General features: G+C 45.9%; 1 long non-coding RNA gene across 1 annotated transcript in view; it reads left to right on the top strand.

Moving 5' to 3' along the window:
• The window catches only part of Gm34472, a 32,001-nt gene extending 23,845 nt beyond the window's left edge, over positions 1-8,156 (top strand). The window contains exons 2-3 of the long non-coding RNA XR_383941.4: positions 6,772-6,962; positions 7,198-8,156. This is a non-coding gene — a long non-coding RNA (predicted gene, 34472). The remainder of the gene's footprint in view (positions 1-6,771; positions 6,963-7,197) is intronic.
• Positions 8,157-13,964: the final 5,808 nt, after the last annotated feature.

The following is a 13,964-nucleotide window of genomic DNA, read 5'->3' as shown; positions in this document are numbered from 1 at the left end:
AAATACTACCCCCTCTTATTCCCAGCTGCCCCATGCCTGGCAGGGACATAGAAGGAGCGACCACATCCTCACTTCTCCCTTCTACTATAGGAGTCCAGTCCATTTCCTCCCACAAAGTGTAGTGACCTACATGACTAAGTCATTAGCTGGCTCCCCTCCCCTCCCACCACACTCATCTCCAGCCCTCCAGTACTTCTGAGAAAGCTCTTAGAAACACTTAGACAATTTTACAAGCTACTACAGCCATCTACTTAATGTGTCTCTTTCTTCTTTGCCCCATAAATATATTTTCAAGTATATGAAACAAGCACCTTTCCTCTAGGGCAGAGGAAAAGAACAAAAGACACAGCAGAACAGGAAGAAACACGGAGCCAGCCAGCAGGACCCTGGCAGCCTAGCAGGGTTTGCTGGGCATGAATAGACTTCCTGGGGCCTGTGTGAAGATGGTTGTGAAGATTGGCCAAGGAAGGGAGTGGGCTTCCAAGGTCCCGTGTGCCTCCAGGTCTTCCTGTTTGGTCAGCTTGAACCCTAGGTAAAAATGGAGACCTTTGAGATTAGTCCTGGGACTCTAGCTGGGATTTTATTGGGAGATGAGGGGGTAGGGGGCATGCGTGCTTTTATTTGAGTCGTTGATTGTTTACCACTCTAGAGGCAAGGCAGTGCAGCCTGGCAGAATAGAGGCGATGAATGAGAGAGATGGGAGTCTCGTGGAAGAGCTGGCTTCACTCAGAGCCCACCTCTGAAGGTTAAGAGGGGTTACTGAATAAAGGGCACAATGACAAGGACAAGCCTCAGGTGCTTCCAAAGCTGCACCTGACAGGCAAGCTGCACATTACAGAGACGTGTCCCATCTTGGAGGTGTATAAAGGAATCACAATAGAAGGTTGTAGTGAAAAATCTCAAGTCAACTCACTCCTATCTGCTACACTCCTGAGGACGGCAAAAACACATTACAAGAACAATTCCGTGTTTGAAGAGACTGAGGTCACAAGTCTTGTTTCCTTGGAGTTTTCTCCCAAGCACTCAGAATCCTCCTCACAAGACTCCATTCTTGGACAGTGGTCAAACACCTGCTGTTACCATAGGTAGGCCTGGAACTGGCACTGCTGTTCCTGTTAACAATTCCATATGCCGGGTCTGCAAGATGGATCAGGAGGTAACAGAGCTTGCTGTCCAGCCTGAGTTCAGTGCTCAGAACCTTTGTGATAGGACATCACCAACTCCTGCAACCTGTCTTCAGACCTCCACACACACTAGATAGATAGATAGATGTCGCGTCCGCTCTCGACCAGCAAGAACAACACGACCACCAGTCCTTCTAACAACAGTTTATTCAGCAAACTCCAATCTTCATCTCTCTCGCTTCAGCTTCAACTTTATCTCTCTCAACTTTATCTCTTTCCTCATCTATCTCCCCCGAACCCCGGGCCTCTCACTCTTATATACTCTCAGTCCCCATAAACTCACAGCAGGCCACGTCACCTCACCAGGCACGCAGCTTCAGCCAATCAGGGTGGCAGGGGCATGTCTCCACCAAATATGGACTTGTTTAAACCGCCAGCATCATGGTGCACCTGTGCAGCTCTCACGATGGTCGTGGCTTATTTTCAGGTGTATGAGGAAGTCAGGTGCAAGTCATAAGACTTAGCTGCAGTCCCTGGCGCCTTCTTGGGACTGCTGCCACACCCGATCCTCACAGATAGATAGATAGATAGATAGATAGATAGATAGATAGATAGATAGATAGATAGATAGATAGATAGATAGACAGACAGAGACAGACAGACAGATAAAATAATTTTTAAAAATAATTGTGTATGTAACTTACTACTGAGTTTGGGAAAGTACACCTCTAGACACAGCCATAACAACCCAGATGAGGTTATGACTTTTTTCCCATGCAGTATTGGGGATCCCACTCAGAACCTCAACCAATTAGGCAAGGACCCCACCATTGAGCTTCATCCCCAGCCCTATACACCAATCACTATTAATTCATCAGAAACTTCTTATCAAAGCATACCTAAGTCCTCCTAAGTCAAAACACACATCCCCACTCTGGAAGCCACCATCAATTCATTCGCCTACCCTTGACCTTAGCCTACATGGGACCATGCAGAAGATACTCTTCAGTGTGAGGCTCTCGCTCTCTCGCGTGTGCTCTCTCTCGCTCTCTCTTGCTCTCTCTCTCTCTCTGGCTATGCCTACAAGAGCCACTCCAGTTGCTCCATATAAAGAAGTCTGTTCTCTTTATCACTATATGGTACCCACACACACCAGTACGGATGGCTTATCTATTCCAAGTTGTTGGCATTTGGGTGGATTCCAGCTTGAGATTGTTGCGAACATTTGTTAGCCTTGTCTGGATAGATGTACCCACATATGTCTTGTGGTACTGGGGGGAGTTCCTCATTTCTAAACAAGACCTACGTTCAGCATTTTCAGGTAACTGATGAACAGGTTTCCCAAGCGCTTGCACCTCTCTACAGTACATCCTGTCTCAAAGGGGCAGGACTAAGCTTTGGTTATAAAAGGAAATATATTCCTGCGATCACTCTGCATACTTAGTCCTCATACATAAGCCAAGGTTCCACCCATTACTTGTGATAACTGGAGCCTGAGGTACTTACTGTCTGGACCAGTCTGTCACAGTTTATTCCCAAGGTCAGCTTCTTCAAATCTCAGCAGGGGGTCCCTGACCATCTTAATTAGCTTAGCTCTATCTTCCATCACTCCTTCTAGAACTTGTCTTGTTTGTCTGTTTAGCTACTGCTCAACTGTCCCCCATTAGGAAAGGGCCTGGTCCTTATATTTTTACGGAATTCACTACTGAATCTTTTACAGTGCATGGATGCCCTAGAGCAGTGTGGTAGCCAGGCCTCGAGAATACCCCAGGATTCTTCAGTTTCATACACCCATCCTACACTCTATAGAACTGCCCTGGTTTCAGTGAAATACTGCAGAAGTGACAGGGTGTGACATTCAAGATGCAGCAATAAAAATATCAGGCTCAGGAGCTGGAGAGTTAGGAACACTTGTTGCTCTTGCAGGAGACTGGGATTTGATTCCCAGAACCTACAAGGGGGCTCATGACTATCTGTAACTCCAGACCCAGGGTCTCTGATGCCCTCTTCTGACCTCCACACACACACCAGGCAGCTACATGATGCATGAACATATATCCAAGCAAAGCACTCATACACATAAAACAGTAAGATAAATCTTCTTTTAAAAAAAAAAAAGTCAGATTTGCCTTTGCTTTCTTGCGAATCATCTGCTGTGAGAAAAGCCATGTGGTGCAGATTGCTTGATATTAATTAGTTCATAAAATATGGCATAATACTTTAAGGTATATCTCTGACACAGCCCCACAGGCCCCGCCGCTGCTGCCGCCCCTTCCTGCCCCCACTCTCCTCCAGTAGGAATTGAACTCATGGTTTCCCATGTGCCAGGCAAGCAGTGTACAGAGTTACTTCTCCTCACAACTGCACGAGTTACCTCTTCCCATGCTCATGGGCTATGCATGCATCTGCTTTGACGAAATACCTGTTAAGGAATTGATGCTAGAGTCCAGCTGGTAGAGTGTTTGCCTGAGTTTGATTGTTGTGTGCCTGTAATTGCAGCACTCAGGAGGTGTAGGTAGCTCCATTCACTGGGACAATCAGAAGTTCAAGCTGGTCCCTTGCTACAAAGTGAGTTCAAGGTTACTAGGCTCAGAACTTTAAAGAAGGGAAAAAAAAAACAAAACCCCTAAAGCTTTTCATGTTTAAATCACTGTTTTGTTTGGTTTGGTTTTTCAAGACAAGGTTTCTTTATGTGTGCTGGGTATCCTGGAACTCACTCGTAGACCAGGCTGGACTCCCTCTGCCTCCGGAGTGTACGCCACTGCGGGCTCCTTACTGCCAAGTTTTAAGTGTTACATCTGGTAAGTTACGTGTGGCGTGTTTTCATTCTGCTAACAGTGTGGCATTCCGTTCACAGAGCACATGTTTAACTGTAGTGACCCTTCATTCTCAAGTCCCAAAATCCTTATATTCTACCTCATGTTCGCTTCTAAGAAGTTCATGGTTTTACATTTTATATTTTGATCTATTATCCACTTTTATGAAACATGGAAGGCCTATATTGTCTATGTTTTTTTTCCACAAGGAGGATATACAGTTTTTTTAAAATACTCTTTGTTGAAGACTGTCTTTTCTCCATCATTCATTCTCTCTCTCTCTCTTTCTCTCTCTCTCTCTCCCCCTCTCCCTCTCTCTTTGCAGTTTATTTAGTTAATCCATCTTTTCTCACAAGCAAAGGGATGGAAGATCCCTGTGATAGGAGAAGATGAACTTAGTGGCCTGGCTGCTTGTGTGGTCCACACAGGGGAGTGGTGCCAGCCAGTGCTGTCTGGGTGAAGGCCCAGGTCTTTTTCGCTCATCTCCATAACCAGAAGTGGGTGGTTCACATGAGAGTTACACAAGAGGATGTGGTTCCCGTCTCCCCTGGGAAAGGCTTTGGGCCTGATGTGGAGACCCAGCTAGGTAACAAACTTGAGTCTCTAATGCTCTCCATATTGCAACTTCAGGAAAACATGGAGCAAGCTCATTCCCCAGTAAGCAGTTCAGTGAAGTAGGTAAGGGCCTTCTACAGGCAAGCAGAGTGCCCTATGGGTAGGTCTGGCCCCAGTGGTGGCACATACCACCACCAAAACACCACCAAGGCACCCACTCTGCTCACAGCACACCACCTCCATCTTGAACCCACAGCACCTGCACCTCACAGGGTTTCTGTTCCTTCTTAAAGATCGCCATTATTTACGTGATCCATTCCTGGGGAGAGAGGCCTTTCTGTACTGTATATTGTGTTTTACCTATTTGGTTTTGAAATATGTGAAAATAGTAACTATTTCAGATAAACAAAAACATAGCCAGTTTTGGCAGTAATGCCTGCTTCACTGTCTCAATATTTCTTTCCATAACTATCACACTCAAAAGCCGTGCTAACTCTTACCCTTAGGAAAGCTGACTTTTACCATTGTTGCCTATGTGACATAAAATGATAGGCCTTTGTGGTACTCACTCCTTAACCTCAGAGTCGGTTAGGTTATACTCAGTGTTTCTTCAGTCTTTACAAAGTACCCCAGGACATGTGTTCCAGCCCTATAGACACCATGTGCATTTTACTTCTTATGGTTTCAGTTAGTGTAGTCAACAATGTAAGGCGGAAAGTGTGTGGCAGAAAACTCCAGATGCACATAGTTGGTCACTTTGAAATCGTGTGTCATTCTGAGCAGCACGGATCCTGGCCCTGGTGTGAGTCGTCTCTGTCCTGTGTCCCTAATGCTGTCTCTTACCTGTCACTTTAGAAACCTTTTCAGTCATCAGGTGGCCTGTCATGGTGTCCAATGTGTGTCCATGCCTGTCATTCATCTTGCCTCACACCTTTGGTTGACATTATATCATCTTACATCATCACTAGAAGACAAGACGGGTCTACAACACAACCATTTAAGAGAGCGGAGCCATGTTCATATAACTACTTTTATTGTTAAGTTATTATATTTTATTAGTTATTTTTGATAATCTCTTACCACACCTACTTTATTAATTAAGCGTTCTTGTAGGTATTTGTGTGTAGGAAAACACAGCATATAAAGATTTTGCTAATACAGGCATGCATGGCTGGTTTGGTACGGTACCCTTCTTGGATGGGGTGGGGGGGCTTACAGTGTGAGAGCACGGAGGTGAGGCTATGGTCTACAATTGTGCACAACGACGTGTTTTGGAAACAAAGTCTAGGTAGCCCAGGCTGCTTCTGAAATTGCTATGAAATTAAAGATGGTCTTGAATACAGAAAAGTACTTTAGGGCACAGTATGACTATTTAATTCTATGGCTAAATAATATAATAATATTATTATTATATAATTTATATTTATATAAGAAATGCACCATGGAGAAGTGGTAAGGTGAATGTTTGTATTTCAGTTTAAAAGATTTTGCTGCAACGTAGGTGATTGTGACTTAGTCTACTCTGCTCTGCCCTGATCTTACTCACGTTAGACATAAGCATCGCAGCTGGCCTACTGTATGATTGGATTAACTGTTTGAGGCCATGACTAGTAACAAAGGGCCCACACGGGGAGAAGCTGGACGGACTAGCAAAATGCATAGCAGGGCTGTTTCGTGACTAAGCAGAATAAGATCCCACTTCCTTTCGTCCACCTTTTTGGAGCTGCGCAGAAGGGGGCTCAGTGATGCAGAAAAAAACAATTATTTTAAGGAAAAAATTCCTGTAGGCCCCTTTTAGTATCCTGACAGACTTTTAAAACGCAAGGAAAATGTAGCAGATAAATGAGGCTTCCATACGTTAGAAACGTGTCCACTGCACAGGAAAAAACACCCAAGAGAGTGCAGAAGAAAGCTGGAATCTCACCTAGCAGCTGCATGCGGTGGAACAGGCCTGTAAACACCAATACTTGGGAGGCTGAGGCAGGAGGATCATGGGTTCCAAACCAGATCTGCTTAAGCTACAGAAGGAAAACCAGGCTGAAAAAAATAAAACTAAACCAGCTGCGGTAAGGATAGTTTTTAGAGGCCAGCGCTTATTTTTTGCCACATTTATTAAAAGAAAGAAAGAAAGAAAGAAAGAAAGAAAGAAGGAAGGAAGGAAGGAAGGAAGGAAGGAAGGAAGGAAAGAAAGAAAGAAAGAAAGAAAGAAAGAAAGAAAGAAAGAAAGAAAGAAAGAAAGAAAGAAAGAGAGAAAGAATTTGTTTTCAAATTCACAGGGCATTGTCCTAAAGGAAGTGACACTCCAGATTCCAGCGGACAGTAACGTTGATTGCAAGAACATGCTGGGGAGCTGGGGAGCGAGCCACACAGCTCTTCTGCGCTTCCAGAACACTGCTGTTTGACCAGTGACGCAGGAGAGAATGCAGAACGCAACCACCAGGAGTTCAGCCTGAGCAAGGCCCTTCAAGTGAGCTGAGGATGGCGATTAGTCCCTCACCTGAGAGGCTCAAACCATGCCAACTTGCAGAAGCTAGTTGGGCTGCTTTCAGAAAAGGCAGCAGTGGGTGTGGTGGGAGCATGCGCAGTCTCCTAGCCCTGGCTGACAACGGTTCTATTAGTTCAAGACCGCGTATCTGCCCAATCGCCAAGACTTGTCGAGGCTTCTCTAACCTAGCTCACCAATTCTTCTTTCTCCCTCTCAGGGCAGATACAGACATGCCTCACTCGGAGGCTTCTTCAAGACCTGAATTGCTTGTCGAGTTATAGGAGTGTGGTTGGCAACAGACTTCAGCTCTTGGCTTCCTTAGGGTCCTCCTCACCTTTCAAGCCAGAAGCCAGGGACTGTCTTGATCAGTCTTCTGTCGCTATAACTTAACTCTACAGGCTGGGTAACGTATAAAGATTAAAGGTTTGCTCAACTAGTGCTTCTGGGGGGCCAGGTCAAGGAGCCACAGCCTATGAGAACCTCCTGGTGAGGTGGGTCCAGGCAACAGGAGGCAACAGAGGTGCATTCAAGTCATGGAGCTAAACTGCAGCAGCCCCACTCTGGTGATGAACCCAGAATCCAAACCTCATAATCTAATCATTCCTTAAGGCTCCACCCCCCACTTAAGCTTCGGAATGTGAACCTGGACCTGGGTGGGGCGGTCAAGCTGTAACAGTCACACGCTGCTTGGGCACATCCACGGTGACTGAACAGGACAAAGTGCAAAGTCCAGCCATCCTCTCCTACCACAGGACATGATAACATCACTTGTGTGAGCAGAACACCTCAGATAGAAACCTGTCAGGTCTGCTGCGGCTCATGATGGCAGTCGGCCTGGACAGGTGGCCTTCAGAGGCTGCACTTGCCAATCTGTTTCCTTCTCTTAAGTCTCCTCCCTGGAAAACATTCCTAGCCTCTTTGCAGCTCCTCACGTTGGGAACCTGCCCTTTCCTGAGGGGGCTGTCAGAGACCCTCTGAAGACTGACATCCTTTGGAAAAGTCTCCTCACAGGCCCGGCAGCTCACACCTGGAACACGGCAGCACCCAAGTGGCTGATGAGAGACCGACCATTCCTGCAAGTTTAAGGCCTGCTTGGACTGCATAGCAAGTTCCAAGGCCACCCTTGGCTACAAACTCTGTTTCAAATGCCTACAGAAAAGAAGGAAGAAAGGAAGAAGGGAAAAGGGAGGAAAGGGAGAGGGAGGAAGGGAGAAAGGGAGGGAGGGAGAGAGGGAAGAAGGGAGAGAGGGAAGAAGGGAGAGAGGGAAGAAGGGAGAGAGGGAAGAAGGGAGAGAGGGAAGGAGGGAGGGAGAAAAAGAAGGAAGGAGGGAGGGAGAGAGGGAGCAAGGAAAGGAGAGAGAGAAAGAAAAGGCAGGGAGGGAAAGGAGGGAAGGAAGGAAAGAAGGAAGGAAATGTGATCCCAGATCCTGTGCCATGCTATCCTTGCTGGAAACTGTGCTGACTCCAGCTGGCTCTCTCCTGGGAAGGCCAAGCTGGAGGGGACCACACAGTACTCAGAACAGTAGTCATCAAGGAGAAAATGAAGACTCCTGCAGACCTCTAGATTTAAGCCCCGTATTGGGCTTTATCCCTCCTTTCTTTTTTCTATTTTCTTCTTTTCCCATTTCTTATTATTTTTTTATGACAGGGTCAAGGCCAACCCTAGCCTTAATTGTAGACTCAGCCTCCCTTGTGTGCAGTGCTGTGGTTGGTTGCAGGTCTATGACATCACACAAATCCTTTCTGTTTGTTATTGTTGTCCTTTGCTTTATTTCTGGACACTCTGCGTGATACTGGATGACCTGATGCCTGCTGTGAAGACCATGTTCTCTATCCTCAAACTTATGGCAGAGCCCCTGCCTCTGTCTCCAGGACACTGGGACTATAGGCATGTGCTGCTGTAGTTTTTAAAAAATATTTTATTGATTCTTTGTGAATTTCACATCATGTACCCCAATCCCACTCATCTCCCCATCCCTTTGTACCCACCCTCTGTCCTTGTAACCTCTCCGCTAAAGGGAAAATAAATAAATAGCCTCACTGTGGAAGCTCTATTGTGTCACAGTTTGCCCCGTGTGGTACACCCATTCATCTACACTTCTTTATTTGCAAATGTCCATGACAATGAGTCCTTGGTCTGATTGGAGACCTCTAATTTCTGCTACACTGTCAATACGGGATCCTCACTGGGACTCCTCTCTGATATCCTGCTGTTGCCCTGGGTCATAGAGATCCTGCAGCTTTGGCTCTGCAGGACCGGCCCTTTCATGTGCTCCAGCAACTCATAGATGGGGTAGATGTTGCTTCAAAGCCCTGGATCTGGGCAGTTGATCAGCCTAGCCAGCTCTCCTGCACCCACACCACAAGGGTGAGCTCTCCAGCACTGACCTGGCTGGGTCATCCAAAGTCACAGCTGGCAAGGGGCAGGGCCATCTCTATCACTCTCATGCCCTTCGGGCTGGCTCACAAGCACCCACACCAGCTGGGCCAGCTCTGTTGTGCTGTCCCGGTGAGAAACAGGACCTACTCTACTGAGTGCTGCAGCCAATGAGGGGCAGGTTCACCTCTCCCACTCTTACTACCCTGGGGCCAGCTCTCCTGCCTGCTGCAGGTAGTGAGGGGGTGGGGGTGGGGCATCTCGCCCTCACTGTTGCCACTGCACAGAAGACAAATGGCAAGACTAGTTCTTCTGTACTCATGCCCTGGAGGGCCAACTCACCCGCATTCCCTACAACCAGGGTCTGATCTCCCATAATATCCAGATGAGGGGTGTGGCCAGCTCTGCACAGCCCTCACAGATCAGCCAAGACTACTGCCTGGCCGTGGTGGTAACAGACCCCACCCCTACCCCTGCTGCAGAGCCAAAGACCCAGACAAGGCCCTTGGGGGCAGCATGGCCCAGGACTTCACCATGGCCTTAGGAGGCATCTCCAGCTACTCACATCAGGCTGACCCTTACTACTCTGGAATCTCCAGTTCTGTGTCTCTTCACTGTGCACACACCATTCTCCTTCCCTTCCTCTTCCATCTTTCCACCACTTATTTGCACATTTAATGGCACCCGGGGCCTCTGGGTGTCTGGGGTTGTCTCAGAAGTACTGTGTGGCACTGGGCAGGGGTCATCTCAGGCATGGTCTGCCCACCGGGCAGAGTAATGCCTGGCTGGGGGTGGCCTGTCAAGTGGTCTGCCCGCCTTGGCCTTGTGGCACCAGGCCTGGGTGATCTCAGGGGTGCTCGACCTGCCTGGGCCCTGTTTTGTTGGTTTTAAACGATTAGAAGAATCCATCAAAGTAGGTGCTACCCAAGCTAGGAAACCCCATCACTAGAAAAACTGGAGCTTCTACAGTAAGAGAAATGACTCTACTTTGTTCACTAAAACAGTAAGGTATTAGTTTGAAGGAGTCAAGTCACTAATTTTGATTCACATTAATACTAATGACCAAAATATCATGCTAACATGAATTTGCCATAGGAAAAGCAGGAAGCTCATAGTGTTTAGTTACTATCATGTACCTTGCTTTAACCGATGTTTCTTTGACGTGTTAGAAACACAGCTGGACTGCAGGGATGGCTCAGCAGTTAAGAGCACTGACTGCTCTCCCAGAGGTCCTGAGTTCAAATCCCAGCAATAACATGGTGGCTCACAACCATCTGTAATGGAATCTGATGCCCTCTTCAGGTATGTCCAAAGACAGAAACAGTGTACTCATATAAATGAAAAAAAAAAAAAATTTTAAAGAATAATGAAACAAAGCTAATGAGACAAAGAACCCAATTAAAAATGAGGGAAGCTGAGCTTGAGTTTGACACCTTAGACACTTGGCTGTTTGTGAATTTGAGGCCAGCATGGTCTACAGGGCTAGGTTTAGGACAGCCAGGGACACAAATACACCCTGTCTCAAAACCCAAAATGATGAAAGGGGGCCTCAGTTGGGGAAATGCCTCCATGAGATCCAGCTGTAGGGCATTTTCTTAATTAGTGATCAATGAGAAAAAGGCCCAGCCCACTGTGGGTGGTGCCATTTCTGTGCTGGTCATCCTGGGTTCTATGAAAAAGCAGGCTGACCAAGCCACATAGAGCAAACCAATAAACAGCATCCCTCCATGATCTCAGCACCAGCTCCTACCTCCAGCTTCGAGCCCTAGTTGAGCTCCTGTCCTGACTTCCTTTGTTGATGAACAGCAATGTGGACGTGTACGCTGAAGAAATCCTTTCCTCCCCAACTTGTTTTTTTGGTCAGGGTGTTTCATCCCAGCACGAAAAACAGCACACACATATTCACAGCAGCCCTGTTTGTAACTTCTAATTGGAAGCAGCCCATGACCTTCAATTTGTGAATGGTTACTTAAAATGGTTACTGTGATAGAGCCATGCCGTGGGCAACTGTTCAGAATACAAACTGTGTCTGAAGCGACACAGGTAGGAAATAAGTCATTCCCCTAAAGGGTTCCATTCATAAAACATTCTACAAATGATAAAATAGAAATGAGGGGCAGATTGGTGTCTGGGAAGAGTTATAGAGAAAAGATAGTGGTGGGTGGGAAAAGGCCTAGCCGAAAAGCAAAGATGGTTGGGCAGGCTCTGAATCTTGACTGCATCATTGTCGGTGTCCTGGTTGTCTCCACTGAAGACTGGGTGGAAGATCCATGGGATCTGTCTGCAGTGCTGTGCTAAATGAAAAGAGTCAGATAAAGCCCTGCAAGTCAGCACATGCCCCTGTCCCTGTGTTCCTGACACTTGAAGAGCAGAGACACAAGGATTGAGGGCTTGAAGAAGCTAGCTCTCTACACAGTAAGACCCACAAACACAAACAGACGAACGAATGAACGGACAAACTACCAAAAAATAACAAGAAAGAAGAAAAGGATGAAAGAAAGAAAAAGAGAAAAGATAGGCTGAAGAGAGTTTATAACGCATGATTTAATTGATGTGAAACTCTATCTCTATTAAATAACCCTAGAGGAGCTGGGCCTGGAGGCACAGGGTAACGCCCAGCACGTGGGAGGAGTTAGGAAAACCCACAAGTCCAATGTCTATCTACACCGTGAGTTCCAAGTTGGCCTGAGCTACAGAATGATACCCTGTCTCAGAAACAAAACAAAACAAAATGAGACTGGAGAGATGGCTCAGTGGTTAAAAGCACTGGCTGTGTTTCCTGGGGACCTGAGTTCAATTCCCACACCCACATGCTGATTCACACCCATGTACACGCCTACATTAACAAGTACCTTCGCCACACACAGATGCAACTCAGCACATAGTCCCAGACACAAACCCAAAGTCTGGAGAGAAAAATCATAGCGTTAAGGCAGTTGCCACTAATATCTGGCAACCTGAATCTGATCCCTGGAAGCTGCGCAAAGGAGAATCAACTCCATGGAGCTGACCTCTGACCTCCAAATGTGTGCTCCCATATACACGACATGCAAATATACAATAATAATACGTTTAAATTTTTTTTTCTGGGTGAAGCAAAAGCACCAGCTTTTAATTCTAGTTTGCCTTTAATTGGGAGGCAGAGGAAGGCAGATCACAGAGAGCTCAAGGCCTGCTTGATCTAAAAAGCGAGTTCTTATATAGTCAGAGTTGTTACACAGAGAAACCATGTAATGGAAAATAATTTTTTTCGAAGCCCAAGTAAGAATTGACTCTATTTTATAAGCTTCTACTTATTGACAAAGGAACAAGCCAGAAACCACAGCACTGGACTAGTGCAGTGACTCCAGGTTGTGAGAGTCTAGTCTCTCACCTTAAGCCTCTACATCCCCAAATGCTGACTTGGACGGGGGTAGTGTACCAGGCTCTGTACTATGTCTTCCTCTGGTCAGCTAAGGGGAAAAGACAAATGAGGTGCATCCCTGCCTGCTGGGGATGACCTCCCAGGCGCCTCCTAAGCCATGCTCTTGTATTTCTGGCTATCTCTTCTGTGGTGCATCCAGCGGGACAGGAGGCTGAGAAATGTGGCCTTTATTCCAGAGAGCCGATCACTGGAGTCTACGAGAGTCCTTTAATACAAGAGGGAGGAGGGGGTGGCTTGGAAGAACCTGCTGACTTGTCCGCAGGCTGCACTAGCCACTGTTTCTATCCACGAATTTAACTAGAAATATGACTTTTCTTTTTAAAAATCCCACACTCATTAATTTACTCATGCTTATTTGGTAATCATGAAATGTTTTTGCAAGAAACTAGGGTGGTGCTAAATTATTAAGACAAAGACATAATGTGGGTAGAACAAAATGCCTTATGAGTAATTTAAAACCTTACTGTTGAGCTGCAAGTTTGAAAATACACCTTTTGAAAATGTTCTAATCTAATGATCTATGTGTGCAGTGGGGTTAATGTTTACGTTTAAAAATAATGGCTTTTCAGAGTTGGGAGGCAGAGGCAGGAAGAGCTGTGCAAGATCCAGGGCAGCCTTCTGTACTACACAGTGAGGTCGTCTCAAATACACAGATGTAGGCTTTGATTTTGTATACAGTCCTTTATCTGAGTATTTTTAGAAATATGCTGGAAGATGACTTTTGAATTTTAATAGCCGATTATATTTATCATTTCAGTCTAGCCCCTGAGTTGGGTAAATACTTAAAAGAGAGAGAGAGAGAGAGAGAGAGAGAGAGTCCTATTTACTGTCAGTATTCACATACAATTGGATTATTCAGGTCTTATTTCTTTTACAACTGCTTATCTCATCTTATGCCTAACCAAATTCAGGCTCTGGTCTTTTCCAAAGAAACAAAAATAAAAAGTGTAGGGTCTTAGCCTAGGCCGGTCTTGAACTCCCTGAGTAACAGAGAATAACCTTGAACTTCTATTTTCCTTTCAGATCCTCAAACGAGTCACTGTGCCTAGTTTCACAGATTTACATAGTAAGAAGTCCTTCTCGTTTCTGGTTTAAATATTTGAAGTGTGTAGAATATTTGTTGCTGTTCATATATAATAGTAATCAACATTAACAAAATGCTATTGTTTTTAATTTACCTTTT

This window comes from Mus musculus, chromosome 15 (assembly GCF_000001635.26).
Source record: "Mus musculus strain C57BL/6J chromosome 15, GRCm38.p6 C57BL/6J".
NCBI classification, from domain to species: domain Eukaryota; kingdom Metazoa; phylum Chordata; class Mammalia; order Rodentia; family Muridae; genus Mus; species Mus musculus.
This window is presented reverse-complemented; position numbering and strand designations above follow the sequence as displayed.